The following is a 14763-nucleotide window of genomic DNA, read 5'->3' as shown; positions in this document are numbered from 1 at the left end:
GCGAAGAAATATAAAGTTTTTGCCAAAGAAAATATGAATCTTGATATTCAAGATGGAGAAGGGTGTGTCGTAGAAAAATAAATAGTGCAAGCCATTTTTAAGACGGGTAAACGTTGAAAAAGAAAATTTTGTGGAATGTCGAATGAGGAACTCAACACAATCATTTTTTTCCGATAAGTGCAGATTTAACTTATATCAAAGTGACGGACACCGATATGTATGCTATTATCCGGAGAACATCATAATTCAGATAACATTCCCTCTACTGTGAAACACGGTTGTGGGAACATAATGTTATGGGGCTGTATTTTGTCCAAAGGCGTTCTTAAAATTGTTTTTATTGATGAAAAATGAATGCTGCTTATTATAAACAACTTTTGGCACAAAATCTATTTCAATCCCTTAGGATTAAACAATTTATTTTTATGAAGATAACGATCCGAAGCATACAGCCAAAATTGTTTGCGAATGGATACGCAAAAAATATGGATAACTTTCTGTGGTCACTTTTTTAAAAATTTTTTCGTAAAATCATCGTTATCAATAATAAAAAACCAATACAGTGACTCCTCTGAAATTGGCCATTTTTGGTTCCACGTGTTTTTGTGGTCAATTCGAGAAATGGCCAATTTGAGAAATAAAATCAATCTTTTGTGTAAATTAAATTTTGAATAACTTAATAGTTAATCAGAAACTAAGCAGATCTCACTCCAGCTCGCTGATATCCACTCTCCTTCTCTTGGAAGAAGAGTCTACTTCCAGCTGCCTCTTACTCCCCACTACCACATCTGATCCAACCATTGCATCTTCTTTAGCATTCATTGGGTCGTCTTCATTTTTGCATGCCATCTCCACATACCGGTTGGAAGCAGAAGCGTATTCTTCACCAGATACCTTCATTCCGTGCTTGTGTTCGATCATCATACTCTCGAGCGTTCTTTTCAGTACAACGGATTGGATGTATGTCCTCGTTCCTGCTTCAATAGATAATTTCTTCATATAATTTTTGAAGCATTTCGAGACAACTCCATCCCATGTCATAACCACAGGAATTATTTTTACTTGACAGCTATACAGAAGCGAAAGCTCACTTGCCAATAGGTCATACTTGTGACACTTTTCAACCTCCACTTGCTTGAGGCGATCCTGTGAAGTAATACCCACTTCAATTAGATTTATTTCGTTTCTGACTTTGTCGTGGACAAAGATATCTGGCTTGTTATATTCTACTTTTGTTTCGGTGAGGATTGTAGAATCAACCCTGATTTCAACTTTTCCCGTCGACAGTGTTGACTGAACAGAATGTCCCTTCAATCGTCTTGCTTTTTTGAGTCCATACATTCGGCACAAGTTAAGGTGAATACACTTCACAACTTCGTTGTGTCTCCGGAGATAATCACTGTTGAGCATTTTACCACACTGAGTAGCCATGTGGTCAACAGTTTTCTTGCTTTTCTTACAATGATTGCATAATGAGTCAGCGGATGCAAAGAACAAGTTTCGATCTTGCAAAAGACAATACAATGCTTCGCTTCGTGGCCCATTATTTCCATAAGATAGCCATTCTGAGGATGCAGGTAAATCAACATTAGGTTCATCCACACATTTGAAAAGCACAGAATGTAGTGCTTTAGAACTAATTTTCTTTTGTAAATATTGTATCTGACTGGACTTTAGAGACTCTATAGTAATACTCTTCTTATCAATAATTGCATATTTGGAGGATAGAAATCCTGCGATCATAGCCAAATGCCATTTATTCATTTTAATTACACGCAGAATCCCCGCCCTCCGTAAGCATATAGTTGACATATTTTCCAGACTCGTAAGGAACTGAAAGAGCATTAGTTCACTTTTGAAAGTAACTGATGAAAGCCCTCTTCCAAGAGCCTTCCGGTTTAAATACAGTCTCTCTTTATTTGCAGGTTTGAGATGTAATCTGAGCGACGTAAGCAATTGCCGTATTTGTCTGTCAATATCATCAAATTCAGAAGGTTCAATATTGATTAGCCCAATATAATAATTATATAGTGACAATGCATATTCATTTATAGCACGAAACAGATTCACAGAGTTGAGTTTTGTTTTCGATAGCATAGTTATCCTCTTCTTAACATTCTCAAAGATAGAGTCCATAACTCTATTCTTAAGAACATTGCTTCCACCATCTTCAAGTACACCCAAATACCGATATCCATTGATTCCATCAATAGTCTTACAACATGATAATGATTCCAAATTAGACGCTGATTTTTCTGAATTCATCTCCAAACCAACAATTTTAAAAAATCCGTTAACAGCTTCCATCATTTTGAGTAAAGTGTCTTGTTTGAGAGCAAATATTTTTAGATCGTCAATAAATAGCAAATGATTAGTAGAATATGTTAACATATTGGGATCTTCCTGGTTAATTTCAAGTTTTGGAAACACGGAATTAAGGATCCTGCTTAGAGGATCTAATACCATAACAAATAGTAAAGGAGACAATGAGTCTCCCTGTAAAATTCCTCGGTTTAACTTCACTGATCCAATTCTTCTACCTTCCATATGCAGCTTTACTGCCCACTTCTTAACTACGCTCTTCACAAAGTTTACGATCCAAAGCGGGATTCCAGAACAATCCAAAACGTGAAACAAAAAATCATGATCAACTGAGTCATATGCTTTCTTCACATCGACCCAAGCAGAATAAAGGCCATTCCCGTACTCCTTGTTCAAACATTGGTTAATGAGAGCTTGCTCCTTGGCGCCTTGACAATACTTCCTCGTTCCAAGTTGGTTGTCTGAAATTAGGCCAAATGCCTCGACAAAATCAGCCAGTTTTACATTAACACATTTGGTGACAAGTTTATACAATGTCGGCATACACGTTATAGGACGTAAGTCCTTCGGGGTCTCACAATCATCTTTTTTAGGAATCAAATATGTTATTCCAGTGTAAAACCAACTTTCAGGCATGTACTCTCCATTAATTATTCGGGTTATCTCGTGACACAGAAATCCATGTAATGACTCCATCTTCTTAATGAAAAAGTTATATATCCCATCACATCCACATGCCTTCCAGTCAGGAAGATAGTTAATAACATTTCCAAAAAACTCTTCCGTAAACTCTGGAAGCATATGTTCAGCACAAGTAGTTCGTTTTCCAACAACGTCATAAGATTGAGGCCTCTCATTTCTCTCGCTCCAGACTTTTTGCCAAAAAGAGACACATTCTTCATCATCAAATCCATACAGCGTCACTTCCTCTTTCTTGTTAAGTCTCGATAGAATCTTTTTCGATTTAATTCAAAGCACTGATTATCCTTACGAAATTGCTTCCTTGAATTATGAACTTCTATTTTCTTATTGTTAATCCTAATCAGGTCTTGCAATAATATCTGAATCCTCGACAGCTCACCTTTCTTAGTTTTCTTATACCCATAGCGACAGAGAACATCCATTACCTTTTGCTTTTCAGATGGAGGTAGTGTTTGATTGGAATGGGAATTAACAATTTCCAATTCTGCAGATAATTTTGAAATTTTCTTTTCAATATTTTCTACCCATGTGCTCTGTGCTTTGTCTCTCATGGTTAGAGATAAATACGCACATTGAGCAGCATATAGAATATCAGAAATGCTATTGATATCATTAGGATGATTATCTTTCGTAATATAATATATCGCCGAATTCAATCCTGTCAATATATCAGTTTTCAAATATTTATTTTGAATTTTTGGAGTTGGTTTACGTGAATCCCTTGGAATCGATTCAATATTCTTAATTTGTATATTCAACTCTTCTAGACACTTTCTAAAAGTGGAAATTTCTGAGCTCTCAAGAAATTGCTTCTGATGGCAATTGCTTCCATAATTATTATCCACTCTCATTAGTTTAACCATTCCTTTGAGCTGACTGAGACTTGCACTCTTCGAGAATTTTGAATTAAACTTCTCACGGATAAGGTTCCATCCACCTCTTGGTATCCTCCCAATTCTTTGCTTCGTGGCATAAACAATCTGAGACACCCACTCAGCTTCAGAAACACAAATAGCATCATCGATAATGGCCGAAAGGGAATGCAAGTTAGTTGGGATAGTAGGATTCCCAGCAATTGGATTGTCATGAATACTAGTCCTTGTGCTGTTATCCAGCCCCAGAGACGACACTCCTGCACTTGTTATGTTATTTTTATCCTTTTTCGCAGGAAGGCCCCTAGGATTCGATTTCCTCATATCATTAGGAACGGACATGCACAACACCACAACAACTAATTTAAATTAAATTTTGAATAAGAACAACTTTTATCAAGAAAATTTTAAGTAATTAAGCATTATTAATGTTCTTAAAGTAGAATTGGATGCCCATCTGCTTTTTTTGAGTTTTAATGACATTTTCCTTATAGCGCCTTATGGATGTAATCAATTGAACTTCATGTTCGTTCTCAATGTTTTTTAGGAGCTCGTTTTCAATTTTAGTTAACTTAACCACAATGTCTTCTTTGTCAATTGAATCATTGGATTCTACTTCAGCTTCGACTTCTTCATTTTTTATATTTTCAATATCCTCAACGTCTTGAAATGTATCATTTTCAGAATATTCAAAATTAAGAAATTCTTCGACTTCTAAGGGATCAAAAATGTCAGTTTTTTCTACTGCAATATCTTGAACTTCAACTACATGATTCTTTTTGAATGGGTTGCTTAAAATTCCGAAACAATTTGCAATCGTTTTTTCAGACACATCTTCCCAAGCCATTTTTACGAAAATTACAGTATCCTTTAGAGCAGGTGTTCTCAACCGGGGGCGAATCGCCCCCCTAGGGGCGAAAATTTTGTACAGGGGGGCGATAATTTTTTACAAGGGGCGATTTTAAAATAGCACGCTGTTTTTACATTCTTGTTTGGTATCTAAGATGTCTTCTCACTCAAATAAGAAAAGTCGTCATTATCAAAACGAATATTTAAAATATGGGTTTATTCAAAGTACTGAAGATACAAAACAGCCTTATTGTCTTATTTGTCAATGTTCTTTCTCAAATGAGGCAATGAAGCCATCACGATTACAGGATCATCTAAAACGCAAGCACCCGGATAAAATGTCAAAGCCGATTGAATATTTTCAAAATTTAAAATACAATTTTGAAAATAAGAAAACGATCAAATCGTTATTCACAAAGCCAGTACATGATGGTTATTTAACATTCATTTATATGTAGTTGTGGGTGCGCACATCGCTTCTTATAAAATTGCTGAAATTATTGCGAAAACTTCCAGTTCTCATACTATCGCAGAAAATGCAATAATTCCATTCCTGGAAGTAAAAATATCGGATGTAATGCATCAAGATGCTTCTAAAATTATTAAAAGTCTACCTCTTAGCAATGATTCGATTATTATTATTATTTAAGCCAAACAAAATCACCGTCTTAACCATTAACTAACACGTTCAGGTGATTCGTCAAAGAATTGATGAAATGGGTGACAATGTAAAGGAAATCCTTATTGAAAGATTGAAGCGAAGTAAGTTTTCATTACAAATTGATGAAAGCGTCATTGTAGATAGTAAAGCTGTTTTAATAGGATTTAAACCCGACATAGAATATTTAGCGAGTAAACATCAATATCAAGGGTCTCACTAATAATTTTTAATAAAAATTCAATTTTTTACATTTGATTTATTATTTTATATTTTGATTTTTGAGTTATATACAAAAAGCAACCAATTAAGGGACAATGCCCAAAAATTTTTAAATTGTATATGGACAAGGGGGCGATAAAATATCTAAGGGGGCGATGAACAAAAAAAGGTTGAGAATGCCTGCTTTAGAGTTTACCATTTTTGAGATGGTAATCAAAGTTTAATAGCCAGTTAGTAAAAATTGTTCCTGTCATCCAAGCTCGTTTTGAGCTATAATAATCAATGAAACATTTATAGTCATAAGATTTAAAGCATCTTGGCATTTTAGGTTTCGAGATCATCACAGGTTTCAATTTATGATTTCCACTCATATTTGAACATAGCATAATAGAAACACGATCTTTGAAATTTTGATATCCTTAAAATCTGTTTCTTTGATATTTCTATGAATTTTTCGATGAATAAGTCGACATCTACTGGATCATTAGTTCTCATTTCTCCATGTAACTTGGTCATTCGAAAACCATGCCTCTTTTTGAATTTATGAAGGTATCCATTTGAGTTTTTAAAATTATCCAGTTTTAATTCAGCTGCGAATAAATTAGCCTTATTTGAAATTAAAGCATCATTAAGAAAGCCACCTTAATCATAAATTAGTACAAATTACCTTTAGACTCAATCGAATCCATCCATTCAACTAACATAGTATCAAGCTGTGGGAACTTGAGTCTATGCGCATTTTTTGAAGATAGATTTTGTTTTTTACACTCTTTGAGAAAAAAAATCTTTTTTCAAAATAATATTATTAATTGTTTTTCTGGATATCTTCTTTTTAAACAAATGGGAAAATCTATCAGCCAAATACTGACATGAAACATCTTCATTTTGATTTTTATAAGTTAAAATCTGTATTTTTTGATAAAAAGTGAGACGAGTATAATTACCACGAGAATTGTTCGAAGACATAAAATAACTGAAATTTTATTAATTTGGAAATTATATAAAATATATTTTAAAATTTATGATCAATTTGAGAATTGGCCACTTTCAATGGAAATTCGAATTTTTCTTAAGATAATTTTATAAGTGTGGTCAATTTCAGAGGTGGCCAATTTCAGAGGAGTCACTGTAGTTGATTTTTAAAATAGTTTTCGTGTTTTTTAAAAATAGATATTGTTAACTTTTACAATTATTTATAAAAATACGTAAAAGTATAATATTTACTTTTTTTATGCATTAAGTGTGTAAGTTAAGAGATTTTTACAATAGTTTCCCCCCACCCTGAAATTGTCCACGGCAGCAGTTCTGAACATCGCCTTTGACGAAATCAGTTGGACCCAAAGAAAACTTTCCGTGCCCAAAGACCCAAAGACCTCCTCAGTTTCCACAGTTTCCAGAAGCCGTCAGCTTATCCGAGAGGTTCTACTCCCCTTCAACAAACTCTCCCTGGACTTACTGGCTAATGACATGCAAAAATTTTGGACCGCCGCCAAACTGCCAACCCCCTCTGAGATGCTCAGAAAGAGGGACTGGGACGAGATCTAGGTTGCTCATTCCGTTTGAATATTCGCGGGGTTTCTTGTGTTAATCAATGCGGTTGCTAAGACAGTTGTCACGAACTGTATGTATAAATAGTAGTATATTAGTATTGACATGTAAGACATGGGAGAATCAAAAATAAAGTGTAATACAGTATGCTGTTGGAATTGTGACATTTAGCACTACGAGGTGTCTGATTGGATAAGAGGAAACTTTGAGCGAAAAGTGTGTTGTCTGTTTATTCCCAAAAATGGTCGACGAACGTGAGATAAGTGAAATACTGTGATTAGTGATGAAAGTCTGTGCCACTGTAACCACAAAATGTGTGAGCACACAAAAGAAGCGGTGTTAAACAGCCGAGATCTCTCCCTGTCGACTTGGAGTGGAACACTGGACACAGAGTCAGTGCCGACAGACGCGTTTGGGGAAATGGAGTTCCCGGGCAACCGTAGCGCAAAAGTAGGGTGATTTGGAAAAGTGATTAGTACATTTGCATAAAAGAGGAGACGAGGATGGACTTGGTGATAACATTGTTTATGGACGTGTGGAATGTCCCTCGTCCCAACTTGCTTATTTCAGTGACGGGGGGAGCCAAAAGCTTCACAATGGCCCCCAGACTCAAGGACATATTTCGCAGAGGACTGACCAAGGCAGCCACGACGACAGGGAGAGGGGAGTGACTACTTTTAGGTGCGTGGATAATCACTGGGGGAATGAACGCGGGGGTGATGATGCACGTGGGGGAGGCTATCAAACACCACAATATTTTGTCGAGTAAGAAGGTCCCCTGCATAGGAATAGCGCCTTGGGGGTGTGTGGGTCTCCGAGACCAGTTGATAGCCCCCACAGTACTCACTCAAATCTCCCACAATTAGGGCAAATGGCCTGTCAAATACAGTCTGAAGGAGGGGACCAGACTGGACAGACACGAGTCCCTTCTGGACGACAACCACACTCACTTTATTCTCGTAGATAATGGCACTTGTCACAAATATCGAGTGGAAATTGATTTCCGAACAAGGTTTGAAGAACACGTGAGTAACATGACGACTTCAAAGGAGGGTAGTATGAAGATCCCCATCATATTGTTGGTCATGGAAGGAGGAATCGGCACACTCGAGACCGTCGCCTCCGCAATAAAGAGAAAGACCCCTTCAGTCATTGTTGAGGGGTCAGGACGAGCTGCCGACGTCCTGGCCAAAATATACCACGTGATACAAATTAAGGATTGTGTGGGGGATGAAATCATCCATAATTTGATAAAAAAGGAATTTGGGGATGACAACATTGAGGACATGGTTGCCTATGCCAAAAACTGTTTTGTAAACATGGACTTGATCACAGTCGTCTCCCTTAACCAAGAGATCGACGATGCCCTTCTACTTGCCCTATTCAAAGGTCCCACTCTCCCCTTATTCTCAGCCAACAAGGACCACCAAATAGCTCAACTTAAACTAGCTCTTTTCTGGGACAAAATAGAAATGGCCAAACGAGAATTGTTCAATAATAAAGTCCTACATCACGATCCCAAACTCGATCAAGTTCTTCACTCTGCAATACTCCTGGGCAACACACCCTTCGTCCAGCTACTCTGCGAGAATGGAGTCGACATTCACCAGTTCCTCACTCCAAATAAACTCATGGTCTTATACAACCAAGTTATCCCACCCTAATAGCCACAGGTCTCCCCCAAGTCACTACTCGCACTCCTCTTCAAAAGAATCACCAAAGTAGCCCGTATTTTCATATCCAGTCTAAACGTCTAACCTCCCTCAAGAACGTCGGCCGTCTCCTCCAACACTTGATGGGAGATTTCTTCAGACATGTCTACTTGACTAAGTGCCATTTTCAACCATTCCATAGGCATGGAACCCACTCACACCAACTTCACTCCTTCGACGACCCCCAACAAGAGCTCTTCCTTTTTTGCATTCTCACTAACAAGCTCGACTTGGCCCAGTACTTCTGGTTTGAAGGAAAGGTGTCCTCACTCCCACATCTGAGTAGAATCCCATCATCAATGCTCTCGTTGGGGCAACCCTCCTTTATAAACTAAGCAAACTGACCAACGACCACGACCTAAGAGCCTCTCTCTACTCCGAGTCCCAGTCAGTCTGCTCTGTGACGGGCTTGTAGAAAGTACAATGACTTGGCTGTGGGGGTCATTGGCGAGTGTTCAAAGTTGGACGAGTCGCGGGCACATTTGATTCTCCTCCGCCGATTCTCCAATTTTGGTCAGTCCAATGCTATTCTCATTGCTGCCCGCACATCAAACAAAAACTTCATTTCTCATTTTTGTTGTCAGTCACTTTTATCCAAAATATGGATGGGCATGATTTCACAAGAGACCAGTGTATGGAGGGTAGTTTTCTCGGCTCATTTCAGTTGATGGTCTGTGGCCTCTTCCCGCCAATGATTCCCGCTTATATCAGGTTCACCACCGTCGAGGACCCCTCAGAACAAATCACCAACAAAGTTTTTTAATAATATATTTTAGACATTAAAAAAATCCATTTCCTCCGCCATAGTGTATAGATTTTTTAAATAAATAAAAAGGACCCGCAAAAGTTTGAATCAAAAATTCAATATTCTCATAAATAAATTTAATTTATTTTATTCGGCCCCGGTGATAATTTTCATGTCAAATTCGGTATTTTACACTATAGTAATCATAGTTCACATACACCATTTTCCTGCTATTATATAGTTACGTCTTACTGGTAGAATATTCTGGAACATTCTCGAATATTGACCTCGGCCTTTCCATTTTTGTGGTGAGTCTGCTTTCCGAAGAATTGAGACAGGTCAGTCATTTTCTCAGGCTCCCATAGTTGGTGGTGGGAAAGAACATTGGACTAAAGACCAAGTTAAAGGACTATTTCCAGGACTTTTGGAATGTTCTGGATTTTTCCAGCATTATGGTGTTTCTGATAGGGCAATGGATTCGATTCTCGTGTGATGTGGAGAGCAAAATATGCTTTGATGTGGCCAAAACAACTCACTCAATATCACTAATGTTGTTCTACTTCAGACTTCTCCACACATTCTCAGCAAGTAAGCACATTGGACCCAAAGTGGTGATGATTGGGAAAATGGTTGGCATGTGTTGTGAGCCAAGATGGTGGACTTGGTGGTGTTTGTGGCCATTCTGCTGGTCTTCATGGCCTCCTTCGCCATAATCCAGCATGCAATTCTTTACCCCAACTCAGAACTGTCAGTCACTCTTCCATTCAAAGTGTTCTCGATGGCCTACTGGCAGATCTTTGGAGAATTATATTTATCAAACATCCTCGGTTTGACTCGACAAAACATCCTAGCCACCGAGGAAGCGGGGACTTGCAGTTTCAACAAAACCATTTACAAGGCGGGAATCAAAATACAATGTCCCACTGTGATCGGGACGTATTTGATTCCAGTTTTTCTTGGCTTTTATTTGATCTTTACGAGTGCCCTCATGCTCAACCTCCTCATTGCTATGTTCAGGTATTCACATTTCACCAAACAGTTCCACTTTCACTAAAATACAAGAATCCACTGACCAGCACTGGTGTTTCCAGAGATACCAGCTCATCTACGAGTACTATAATCGACCCACCCTGCCTCCCCCTTTCATCCTTCTCTCCCATTTGGCACAACTCATCACCACCGCAGTCCACTCTCGCACCACCAGTCCTCCCGATGTCGACGAATTTGAACTAAACCAGCTTGTCCAGTGGGAAAATCTGAGGGCCGATGACTTTATGAGGAACAGGCAGGTCGAATTGACCAATACAACTGAGAGTAGAATTGCCGAATTGGAGGAATCTATCAAAAATATTAAACAACTTGTGCGGACTGGAATGACTGAACAGAAGGTATGGATGCCAGTTTATGCATAGATACAAGTGCTTACTGATCAGATAAACGTCCTTTCCAAATATTTCCAAGATAAAAAAATATCGAATTAATATATTTCCAAATTGGTTTTATAAGGAATTTTCTACAAAGATTAGTTTGCCGGTTTAATATGCACATTAAAGAACGCTCCATGATAAAATACAAACCGCTTATACGTTAATAAAAATTTATTATGCACAGAAAACCAATTTTAGATGGTCACTCCTGTCTGACATGGCTTGTCTCATATAATCACTTGGTTCCGGCATGGTAACCACTGTCTCCTCCAACATTGATTAGGAATATTAGTGAACATGCATGTTCTATGCCTATTCCGTCCCAGGTAACTGAAGGGATGATTCGTCTGGTAAATTGCCTCATTTTTTTGCTAACAAATCATATTTTTTAATTGGATTGAGATCTAGTTTGTGGTGGGCAATTGATTGTTTTAATTTTTTTTCTTTTAAAAATTTGATGTTTGGGGTTATCTTGCATAAATTCAAAATCAGATCGGTTTTTTACACGGTTTTTGATTTTCTAATCCGAAAAAATCTACGACGTTGTTTATTGTTGATCTAAGAAGTCGTACATTGTGCTCAGATTCAATACAAATGTAATTTCTTGTAAAGCGTAAAAACTATTTTTATCGTATTGTATCAATATTGCGTCTTTGATCGTCGGAATTAGCTTTAGAACAAAATAAAATTCTTGTTATAGATTAAAAAACGAACATGGCGTGATTTTTTGCTATTGACGTCACGTCATTTACCTAAACTGTTTTTTGGAAAAATTAGCAAACCTTCACAGCTAAGGCTGTTAAGTTGGGATACTTCGGCAAGAGATATTTATAAAAACTGTTTAAGCCCGCCATGGTAAATTTATTTTTCAGATCTGAGTCATCTTTCAAATCAATAATTTCCATTAGCTGTAAAATGATGAATATTTTCACTGAATGGTGAGAATTTGAGCGCCGACGACTTTATGAGGAATGGGATGACAACTTTTTTACATCAGTGTGGAAAATATCTCATCTGGAACGGAACGCGCACAGACAGTTGGTCCCCATCCGCGATACTCTCATCTGAATCTTCTCCAGAATCGCCCGCGGATTTGACAGAAACCCACAAAACCGAAAAGTACAAAAAACTCGCCGCCTAACATTCGTTTGTCTTTTTGGCATTAGAGACTTCAGGAGCCTTTGGCTCCCAAACATCGAAATTCCTGAAAGACGTCGGCCTTCTAATCCCTTGGAGATGCACGCGAATTTTCTTGGCTGACACAGAGGTTAGACGATTATTTTAAATATTTGTCTTTTTTAAAATCATTTTTGTTTTCTAAAAACAGATCATGCAGTGAAATCTCTACTGCTCGCTACGATTTTGGCAAAAATCAAAATTTTTCTGGAAATCTCGAAAAATATTTTGCCTTTTACTATTTTTTAAATTTTCCCTTAAGAAAATATTTTTTGCGTTCAACTATTTTTTCTACTCGGCTTGACCTAACATACGAAGTCTGCAGAATTCCTGTTAGTGGACAACCTCCTATTATTGCCTACCTGAAGGGCAATAAACGTCTATTAATGTTAAAATTGATAATTATGTTGTTTAAATCGATAGATGTTTAAATCTAGATGTATTCTTAAAATGATTAGTATTCAAAAATATAGAAATCAAATTCAGTTGATGAAAATTAATTCATCAATTAGAAATTTAAAAACCTCCCGCCGTCATCGGTAATATCATCGATATTACTGGAAAACTGGATTGTCTAAAAAAAGAACGCACGCGCAATAAAAAGAAAATGATAGAAATTGAACAGTTTTCTCTTGTCTGTTTGGTTCTTCTTTCGGATTAATAAGTAATAACTGTTCTTTCTCTAAAAAAATAAAAGTGTGTTGTTCTCCACAAGCGAAACTCAAAGCAAAAGCTATGCGCAACTCAACGTGCATTTAATAATAAATAATAATTAGAAATTTACGGATTTAGATAAAAGAAATACTAGTTCAATAGTAATTCTAATTTTCTCACCATTGAGAGTGGAAATAAAGGACTTCCGAAAAAATACTCTTTCGATTAAAGATGTTGAAAAAAATTAAAATCATTTTTTATCAGAATGAAAATATAGATACAAATTCACTGAACATCGGTAATATTCACGAATCAAAAAAAACGATTAATTACTTTTTAGCTAATTTTTTTCATCATGAAAATTTTATTTCATTATTTGTCAACTCCTGCTATTTTTATAAGATTTTTCCCCATAATTATCTATTACATGGAATATATTTCATTATCAAATAAATATACAATTCTTTATATTTTTACGAAACTTAACGTTACACTTTCCTAATAAAACATTCGAATAAATAACAAATCATCGACAAGAAGTCTAGTTCTTTTGAGAACGCCGTATTTCTCATTTTTTGAATTTTAATTTTGCATAATTTTTAAGAAAAGTATTTTAAGTATCACAGTTTCAATCAAGAAATTTGGATTCTTCTTTGAGTCAATCAGGTATATTATGTTTAAAGACTATGTTTGTCTTTGTAAATGCGCCAAATTTGATGTCGGGGTTTTATTCATTAAAGCAGATTGTACCGATTATGTTTATACTTTTTTTTCTCAAGTCTAAATTCATATATAATTTGGCATTATTAATTTCATATCATCAAAATTTTAAATAATTGTGAGCATTTTGATTATTTAAAACCTAAAAATTTATAAAATGCTCCAATTGTATTGACATGGTCTGAAATTGTTAAAAAAGGCGTAAAGAACCATGTGAATGTTTAAGAAAAAAGTCAGAATACTTCATTTCGAAGACCAGACTTATTTGAATATCACAAAAAATATCGTATTTAATTTCAATGAAATTGTGTTTTGCTCATCCTTTTGTTTTCGATTATTAACTTAATTTCAGCCGGTTAACATTAATAAAGATTTTTAGTGTACCAAAATATAATTAAACTACACATACCCATTTATTAGGAACTCCTTTTTGATTAAAAGACCAAGAAATTAAATCTCGAAATCATCTAATAATTCGCCAGCGCATCGGCCTGGCCATTGTTCGGGGCAACGCACACTGCGTCCTCGCCGCTGGAACTTAACGATTTTCGGTGTTAGTTGTTTTTGTAAATAAAAAAAAACAAAAAAACAAATTATAAAACTCGCATAAATTGTCTTAAACATGTAACAAGAAAAACAATCACGTAAAACTAGCTAATTAAAAATCCAGATCTTCAGTGATTTCACTTCTTCGCTTGGAAGAAGAGTTTTCTATAAACTTTTTTTCATTCTCTTTTCTGCGTCGATGAATTTATTCAATTCAGTGTCCTCACGACATGCCAGCTCCGCAAGTTGATTGGCGACAGAGGCGTACTCCTTGTTGGCTACCTTCATTCCATGTCTGTGGTTGATAAGCATACTCTCTAGCGTCCTCTTCAGGACAACAGACTGGATGTATGTCAATGAATAACTTGTCCATATGTCTTTAAAAGAACTTTGAGGCAACTCCATCCCATGTCAAGACAATTGGAATAATCTTCACTTTTGCTTCATAGAGAACCGACAGTTCGTTTGCAAAAACTCGCATAATAAATAAGATTCTAATTAATGACTTTAGTTAACTATGCCATATGTTAAATTAAAAATAATTTTTTGTCTGTCACTGCACATTTAATATACTAAATATCTAATTAGTAGTTATTTTTGATAGATTGAT

The 14763-nt window shown here is 36.3% G+C and overlaps 1 pseudogene; it reads left to right on the top strand.

Annotated features, from left to right (window-relative positions):
* The first annotated feature begins 10030 nt into the window (after positions 1-10030).
* Positions 10031-13671, top strand: LOC115230726 (annotated as a pseudogene).
* Positions 13672-14763: the final 1092 nt, after the last annotated feature.

Source organism: Octopus sinensis, unplaced genomic scaffold (genome assembly GCF_006345805.1).
Source record: "Octopus sinensis unplaced genomic scaffold, ASM634580v1 Contig16226, whole genome shotgun sequence".
Lineage (NCBI taxonomy): Eukaryota > Metazoa > Mollusca > Cephalopoda > Octopoda > Octopodidae > Octopus > Octopus sinensis.
The sequence above is the reverse complement of the archived record's forward strand: the minus strand, read 5'-3'. Positions and strand labels throughout refer to the sequence as shown.